Source organism: Mastomys coucha, chromosome X, assembly GCF_008632895.1.
Source record: "Mastomys coucha isolate ucsf_1 chromosome X, UCSF_Mcou_1, whole genome shotgun sequence".
In the NCBI taxonomy this organism is placed as follows: domain Eukaryota; kingdom Metazoa; phylum Chordata; class Mammalia; order Rodentia; family Muridae; genus Mastomys; species Mastomys coucha.
The window spans coordinates 116,837,381-116,847,286 of NC_045030.1; positions in this window are offsets into that span (position 1 = coordinate 116,837,381).

Genomic DNA, 9,906 nt, shown 5'->3' on the forward strand with positions numbered 1-9,906 from the left:
TTAACTATGGAGCAGAGACTGAAGGAAGGGCAAGCCAGCCTAAATATAGCTATCTCCTGAGAGGCTTTTAATTTTATAAACTTGGCTTTACATTTCTTAATAAATTTCATTAAGAAAATCTTTGAGTGCTTTAATGAGCGTATAAATTAGACAAGTCACTATCTGAATTTATGTCTTAATTAGCAATATAATGAAAGTTAAAATAAATAAAAATATGAATTCTCTATTAGAATTAAGTTCAATATTAATATTAGAGAGGTAATTTCACCATCACCCAGAGAAAAATAGGGAAATAACTATGCATCCCCATTTAATTGTGAACATAAGGCAGTTCCAGCTCACAGGAATAAGGTAAAAACCTTACACCTAATTTAAGTAACTTAATTCTCATCATGGCCAAAATTATACTTGAACTTCCAATAGGGATTTCTTTGACTGTTGTTCAAATACTCAGGTTAAAGTCTTTCCAGAATACAGAGGAAGCTCTATTAAGTAATATCACAATTTAAATATTACTGATTTAGAAATATTCTATTATGAAATATTTTTCTTAAAGTATTTTTTGTGTTTGTCTTAAAATAGAGTAGAATTTTTAAATTTAAACTGTCATTCTTGCCTATAACATCTTGAATTTATTAATGATTATTTAATGGGTTTTTTATTAAATAAAACAAAGCACAATTATCAACACACAAATAAAGAAATGCATATGACTTGACATGATGTTTGGTGATGCTTTGGTAGATCTACTAGAAGGTCTACTACCAGCAAATAAATGGAAAACAAGTCTTTATGTCTAATAAAATTGCCAAGTCTATACATGGCAAGCAGCAATAACAAATCTCTGAACTCAGAATATAAAATCTTAGCTACTAAAATCTCAGCTGAAAGGTATTAAAGCAAGAAAAATATAAAGGATAAAAGGAAGAAAATCTAAATACTCAAAAAACTCAGTAGTCTAAATAAAGTGAGAGTAGAAATAAATAGTAGGCAATTCTGAACATATCCAAAAGAAAACAGAGAGCCTCCAAAAGACAGAGATATTGGTCACAAGGTGGTTTTCTTTTTTTTTTCTTTTCTTTTTTCTTTTTCTTTTTTCTTTTTTTTCAAGAGTGTTCTATACCCAATAAAAGAGAAAATAATGAAATTACAAGACCTAAGAACTGGGCCAAAGCCAGTACATTGCTGAAAAAAGTATACGCCTCAAATACTGAGAGACCAAATCTTTTGCATTCAGATTCCATTTTGGAGAACTTTACCTAAGGTTGAACTTAAGTTAACTAATAGGCCAGTACCTAGTACCAGTTTCCTGGCTATTCCTCGACAAGATCTATATCTAACAGTACTTTCCAGGTTACCCCCTAACAAAACCAGCATCTAGCACCAGTTTCAGGTTTTGTCTCAACAAATCTGCACCACCAGGTTACAAGCCTGCCCTTGGTACATCATTTCCTGGCAACTACCAATCACAAAACACAGAAGTCAAGTTTATGGGTTTCCTCCCAGCACCAGACAATTATGTTAGAGACCACAATATACCCCCCAAGTCAGATACCCCCTTTTTGCCTCTATAAATGCTTGACAGAAACAAGGCTCAGGGCTCTACCCTCCTGCTGTGTCAGGGTTGACAGGGAGCCCAAGCTTGAGCTTGAATAAAGAGACCCTAATATGATTGCATCAGAATCACCTACTTGGTGTTCTTTCAGGATTCACAAATATCTCCTTTGACAACAATACTACTTTGTAAGTGAGGAGACATGATGAGTAAGTGGATGGTGTGACAATCTTGACAATGGCATAGAAAGAGACAAATAACACATGGCCATTCAGGAGGGCTTCTACTCAGGGACCTAGGGAAGAGACATAAAATCAAAAATCTGAATTTTATTTTACTTTTTACTAAATTTTGTTTTATAGGAATTATAGATTATAATATTTTCATATTGTATATAAATATTTGAATATGGGGATTTAATTTGAGGATTATAAGCTTTTGAGTACTATAATGGAATCAGTTTAATTTCAAATATTGAGAAGACATGGTTAACCATATTTAAATAAAGATCAAAGATTAAAATAAAATTTGAATAGTCACAAAAGTATATATTTTGAACTATACTTGTTTGCTTAAGAAGATAAACTCTTAAAATAAACATAAATTTTTAAACATTCATTGAAAATAGACAAAATTTAATCTATATCTGCATATGATCATAACTAAAATTATATAAAATATATGTTTAGCAAGAATGTGGGAAATAAAATAACTAATATGAAAATATAAATATTTAGCTGCATTTGAAAGCAGGTTTGTACTTTCTTTCAAGAATTAAGTATGGAATTACTAAATGATTCATGAAGTCTATTTCAACTTATATATAAAAGACAATCAACAAGATATTTCAAACGATAATGGAGCCGAAACTTAAAACGACATCATTCTTAACTGTCAATAGATTAATAACCACTGGTTCTGCAACTGATGTCTTGATAAATAAGATGTAGTATGCTGTAGTGTAACTTCATTCTGGATTGGAAATGATCTTTGCTATCTTGAAGTAGAACAACTAAGGCTACTGGCAGGAGGTTCTCTTGACATTAGGCCTGTTAACATTCTCTCATGATGACATAGAGTCTTATAAGCCTTTTATTATACTCTGTAGGCACTTCTAGATCTCCCTGGGATTAGATAACAATTTACTTGGAGATGATATATCTTCAGTGGTTCAGTTTTCATCAGTTGTCCATGTTGATATTTGGACATGTTATTGATGCAGCTCAAAAGATTGAATAATTCATGCTCCTGTGAGTAACTTCAATAAACTCATTGCTTTACTGAGTTGAATTTGAATTGAATTTGTTATTTGAACTGTTGGTCCACTCTCCATCAAAGCAGACATTTATTCACTTGTCTCTGGGAAATAATCATACAATATATGCTTTTGGTTTCAAAACAGGAAAAACTCCTAAACCAAGACATCCAGGAAATCAAGGACACAATGAAAAGACCAAACCTCCAAAAAAACCAAACAACACAATCAAAAAATGGGATATAGAACTAAACAAAGAATTAACAACAGAGGAATCTTGAATAGCCAACTGTTGGTCGCCTGTGCCAATGTAAATAAAATAAAGGGTTCTTCTGGTAATAGGAGTAATAAATAGATAGGAAGAGATTGAAGGAGATAAGAAGAGGTAGGCTAGCCATACTGTACCTTACCCACGTGGGAAGATAAAAATATTAGACAACACAAGTTCTGGTCACTCAGTCATCTTGAATTTTAATGTATCTCCTTTGATCCCGCAACAGGTAAAATACCTGGGGCAAAAACCCTTCCCCCAAAATATGTCATTGTAACAGTCCAATCAGTGACTTCCTTCTTGCTCTGTGGGGATGGAGCTTCGGAATGTAACCGGAGCTAGGTTTCGCTCAACGGGCGGACAGCGCTGTGCTGGGGCCCAAATGGTTGCTGTTTACTGTCCGGGCTTTGGGGAGGGAGTCCACAGCCAACAAGCACTTAAAGAAACGTTCAAAGTCCTTAGTCATCAGGAAAATGCAAATCAACCCTGAGATTCCACATTACACCAATCAGAATGATCATGATTAAAAACTCAGGTGACAGAAGATGCTGGCTAGGGTGAGGAGAAAGAACAAAACTCCTCCGTTTCTGTTGGGATTGCAAGCTGGTACAACCACTGTGGAAATCACTCTGGAGATGTCTCCTATAATTGGAAATAGATGTACTTGAAGACCCTGCTGTGACCACTCTTGGACATATACCCAAAAGATACCACACCATACCACAAGAGCATGTGCTCCACTACGTTCATAGAGGTCTTATTTGTGATAGCCAAAAACTGGAAACAACCCAGATGTCCCACAACAGAAGAATGGATACAGAAAACACGGTTCATTTACACAACGGATTATTCAGTTGTTAGCAATGAGAACATCATGAGATTGCAGGCAAATGGGTAGAACTAGAAAATATCATACTGAGTACAGTAACTGAGACCCCAAAGGATATGCATGGTGTGTACTCACTAGTAAGTGAATATTAGGCAAAAATGTATATAATATTCAGGGAACAATCCAAGAACTCAAGAAGGTTTAGAAGTGAAGGAGAGCCTAAGTGAGGATGCTTTAATCCCACTTGGGAGGGAGAAGAAAGCAGAGGGCAGAGGGAGGGAGGGAACTTGTTGGGGGAGTGGAGAGGGGAGGGGCAGGGGAAAAGAGGAAAATGGGAAATGATCAGGTATTTGGGGGAGGGGCCAGGGGTGAAGTTTCTAGAGTAAGCACAATGAATAGAAATATACAATCTCTGTAGGTGGATGGTTGGGGGACAATCTAGAATGTACCAGAGACCTGGGAGTAAGAGAATCTCAGGACTCAAACTGAGGGACCTTAGATGAAATACCCAATAGTGGGGAGAGGGAAGTTGTAGAATTCACCTGCACTAGAAAGGCATTGCATCAAGTGGAGGGATGTTAATGCCATCCCACTATCAAAAACACTGACCCAAAATTGTTCCTGTCTAAAACAGGTGAGGGAAAGCTAAAGCCCAGAAAAAAATAGTTCTATAAAAGGAAGATTTCATTTTTGGATTTGGTATCTTTTGTAAGTTTGGAGAAAGTATTATGTTTTATTGTCCTGACACAAAGTCCCATTGATGAGAAATTCGCATGTAAATAAAGAAAATATCTAAAATAAAAAAAAAGAAAGGATAATATTTGATATTTAAGTTAGTGAAGCTGATACATTTTTAGGTACAAACAGAATGGTTGCACTAAATGTAAAAGGAAGATACTTACTTTAAATTTACTGTGATAGAACTATGCATTTCCATCTTTGACAATTACAGTGCTGGGGGCTTTAAAGAGGATTTTTAAAGGTTGAATATATTAATATATAGATATGTTTAAACTATCTTTTATTTTATGTGTAAATTTCAGAGCTTTTGTAAATGTCATCACTTAAAGACCATATATTTTATTAAATAAATACACTATGTGCACTTTCTATTCATGTTCTATGTGCATCAAGAAATCTACAAAGAAGAATTGGGAAAATGATAGACTAAATTAAATATAAATGACTTATTTCCAGCACCATGTCTGAAAGCTTTAGGAGATACTGTGAAAAATGTAGACTTACATGTGATAGGAAGCCCCATGTAGAAAATGTATACAACTCCAAAGACTGTATTGAAATATTTCTGGAATAGCAGAAATTCACATGTTTATCAAAAATATAAATGATCTGAGTTGACTTTTTAGGTCTTTAGTTTATAAGAAGTAAATTGTAGATTTTTTTTTCTATAACTAAACCAATGCAATAGATTGAAATTGAGGAAATGCTTAATTTTCACAGTTTAAGTTATGTTAAGAGTTGACTGTTACGAAGTACCTGTTCTGATCTGTGAATTCTAATTGTTATTTTTTATTAGATATTTTCTTTATTTACATGTTATATGATTTCTCCTTTCCCCATTTCCCCTCCAAAAAAAAAAAAGAAAAAAAAAAGCAACCAGAACAAACCCCTGTTCTCTCCCCCTCCCTCTTCGCGCCACCCCACCCTCTCCCACTTACTGGCCCTGGTATTCCCCTACACTGGGGCACAGACCCTTCACAAGGCCAAGGGCCTCTCCTCCTGTTGATGACCGATTTGGCCATCCTTTACTATACACATGCTGCCAGTGCCATCAGTCCCACCATGTGTACTCCTTAGTTGGTGGTTTAGTCCTTGGGATACACAAGAAAATCAAGAAAAGGAAGACCAAAATGAAGACACTTCATTCCTTCTTAAAAGGGGGAACAAAATACCCATGGAAGGAGTTGCAGAGACTAACTATGGAGCAGAGACTGAAGGAAGGGCACTCCAGCCTGATGTAGCTATTTCCTGAGAGGCTCTGACAGTACCCGACTAATACAGAAGTAGAGACTCACAGCCATCCATTGAACTGAGTACAGGGTCCTCAATGAAGGAGTTAGAGAAAGGACCAAAGGAGCTGAGGGGTTTGCAGCCCCTTAGGATGAACAACAATATGAACTCTAATTGTTACTAAAGGATAAAACTGTCTCACTACTTATATATAAACATCTGGTGGAACAAGGTCAAATATTGAAAGTAAATTAAACTCTTTCTAAAAAAGTTCAATAAACACAAAATTGAAGCATTAATGTGGATACATTTTTGTAAGGAATATTTAAAAGAATTCGGGAGCTACATCCTTAAAGAAAACTAACTCTCTCCCCAAAGCCTCAGTTTGTTCCTAGATTTCCACCTCAATGTGGTAGCTTACCAGCCCCTCTTTCCTTCATGTTGAAATATTGATGCACTTGATATTGTGAAATTTTTATACAGGTATCCACTTTTTTGTGAATTCATGAACACAACAAATCCTGTTATGTCCAGAACACACTGTTTCATTTCTAGTCATTTACAACTGTGAGTTATAACATCTTTCCATTACTCTTCTGAGATGCTCGTTGAGCCTTGGAGATGAGGTATGATATAGAAATTCTATTTGTGGCTGGACTCCCTACAGTCACTTTCTCTGTACAATTTGACAAGCTGTGAATTTTTGAATTAAATACCATCCACAGGGGGGAAAATATCTGGTGAGATCTGACAGCTTCACTATAGATACATATTTATGAATAACCAACCTAAAAGGCTTGAGAAGAAATGAAGAATCCCAAACAGGTGAATTTGAATAGAAAAGATCAAAATGGCAAAGATACACAATGGGAGGAAATACAGTGACAAAGTGTGGAGCAGAGACTGAAGGAAAGACCATCCAGAGACTGCCTTACCTGGGGATCCATCAAATATACAGTCACCAAACCCAGACACTATTGTGGATGCCAATAAGTGCTTGCTGACAGGAGCCTGATATAGCTGTCTCCTGAGAGGCTCTGCCAGTGCCTGACAAATACAGAGGTGGATGCTATCAGCCAACCATTGGCCTGTGCACAAGGTACCCAATTGGAGGAGCTAGAGAAAGGACTGAAGGACATGAAGGAGCATGCAAGCCCATAGGAGGAACAGCGATATTAATCAACCACCCCAGAGATCTCAGGGACTAAACCTCCAACCAAGGAGTACACCTGGTGGGACTCATGGCTCCAGATGGATATGTAGCAGAGGATGGCCTTATAGGACAGCAATGATAGGAGAGGTCCTTGGTATTGTGAGGGCTTGATGCCCCAGTATAGGGCAATGCCAGGACAGGGGAGCAGAAGTGGGTGTGTTAGTGAGCAGGGGAAGTGGAATGAGATAGTGGAGGTTTTGGAGTACGGAAAAGGGATAACATTTGAAATGTAAATAAAGAAAATATCTAATAAAAATAAAATGGGGCTGTTTGCCCCCTCCTCACTCCCTTACTCTCTTACCCTCTTACTCTTTTACCCTGTCTGTCCCTTCTTTCCTCATTCCTCCCACCTCTCTCTCCACATGTTCCTTACTCCCTTAACTCCTCTACCCATGCCCTAAATAAAATCAATTCCATACTAAACCCTTATATGACTGGTACCTCAGGGGGAAGGAATTCCTCTGCATGGCTCTACATAGGTACTCCCTACCTCCACATAATAACTTGCTTCTACCACACGTATACTGACTCTTTTTTATAAAACACAACAAGCCTTAGGTGAATTGCCCTAAATTTGGTTCCATGTTAGCCTGTTTTATAGTAAGAAGAGTTATTAACATATTCTCTCCATCTGAATATTACATGTAGTTTTAAAAAGTTTTGGAGATATTAAGCTATTGAGAGACTTGCAGTGGTTCTTATTTTTGTATCAACAAGACTGGGACCCATGATGCTGGTAATTGGTCTAAAGTGTGGATATTTTCATGAAAGTCTTTTTTAAATGCAAGCAATATTTAAATTGCACAGAATGAAAAATGTTTATCTTTCGTCACAAGTGTGGTCCTTAAATAATTAACTATTGAAAAAGAATGATGTCCTTGGCATAAGAAAATGGAATTGTCCTGCATATTGCTTTAGATTGGAATTTTTGTTCTATCTGGGGTCTCCAGACTATTGGTGGTCAATCTTAAACATTCCAGAGTACATTGCTCATAAAATAATTCAGTCTAATTAATATTCCTCCATTATTTATTTATATGTATGAATGCATACAAGTATATATATATATATATTAAATTAATCAGTTCTCTAGAGTTTTGTTAATACAGTATATATTATCTAAAAAATATTCCTAATGTGAAAACATTTTACATATCCAGTCTAAAAATACTATGCTTTATGACTGAACACAGCTCCACTAATGTTAATGATTTCTCCAAAAGACATATATTATGCAACAAACTTCTTAAACGTGGGAAGAGGAGACAGTACTTATCATTGAATTGGAGGAATTTAAAAGAAGAGTAATGTCATAATAAAAACAAACACAATCCTCAAAGACATAAAAACTTTGTGATGAATATATAATTAGTAAAAATGAAGCCTTGTACTAAAGAAGAAACAAGACACCAGAATTTCACTATCAATTAAGAATGTTCATATTGAGGAATTCAAACATTTTTGCCATTTTGTACACATACATAAAACCTGTAAATGGAAAATGAGGGTGACCTCTGGGTTAAAAATAAGCTGAATTACAGTTTCAACAACAACAATTTCAACAACCCAAGAGAAGTGTGGAATGGTTGCTTTTGTTTTTCAATGGAAGGAATGTGTGTTGGTTACATTAACCTCTTAGCTGTCCACTTCATTACATACAGCATTTTAGTAGTCTATATTTTACCATAAAACTTTAGTATCAAAAATGGTAGTGAAGCCACTAGATTATATCTCAGTGGGAGAGGTTATTATTACTATTTAGGAGGCTGCCTACCCAATTTTCAGCTTTTGTGAAATATCTCATTGTAATGTAAATTTATAATCCAAATTAGGTCATATAAAAGACACACGTAGTACCGTTTTCTGTTTTTTTGTTTGTTCTTTTGTTTTTGTTTTTTGTTTGTTTGGTTGGTTTTACAAACAATATGCCTAGATTGGGCAGATCTAAGGCTTTACTAACTTATTCCTCAGCTATAAAGCCCTTTTATACATGCTGTTTCTCCTAGCCATGTGGTGGTTCTGATACTTGGCAGTTTCCTTCTTTTTCATCTCCCCCTACCCTGTCTCTCTCTCTCCCTCCTTCTCTCTCTGTCTCTGTCTGTCTCTGTCTCTCACTCTCTCTGTCTCTCACTCTCTCTCTCTCCTTCTATATCTTTCCTTGTAACCCTCTCTCATGATGCTCCAGTCCACCTTTCTCCTTCCATTGCCCAATCATAAGCTCTAGCTTTTTATCAACTACTTAAATTGAGGAGAAGGTTCTCATGGCATCACTTAAATACATGAGCATATGCTAGTCAGGGACAACCACATCTTGAGGAAATAATATTTAACATTAGAATACAAGTAGCCTCACTATATCCCAGTGACAAAAGTTGTTGTAAAACCTAATTGTTCAAAAATTTAAAAGGCAAGTATCACAAGATCTCCGAGAAAGTAAAGATACTCTAAATTGTAAAGCATTCATATAGGAGCTTGGTATAAAAGAAAAGTATATTCTAGTAGGTGGAAAGGAGAAATGATGGTACAGTTCTTAATTTTACTGTTTTCAACATAATAGTTTTATTAATTATTTTGGAATTTCTAATAATGCACCCTGACCATAATCAGTTTGCAATCATCCCAAATCTACTTCCTCACCCTGTGAACTCCCCTTTTATAAAAAAAAAAGAAAGAAAAATTATATACCAAGTTCAATTAGTGTTGCCCATGGAGCATGTACAAAATGCCAGTGGCTAGCCCCTTAAAGAAAACAGAAAGCTGAGTTCTTTGTCAGAAATTATTTTGTGTGTTATAGCAGATAGGCCTGCATTCA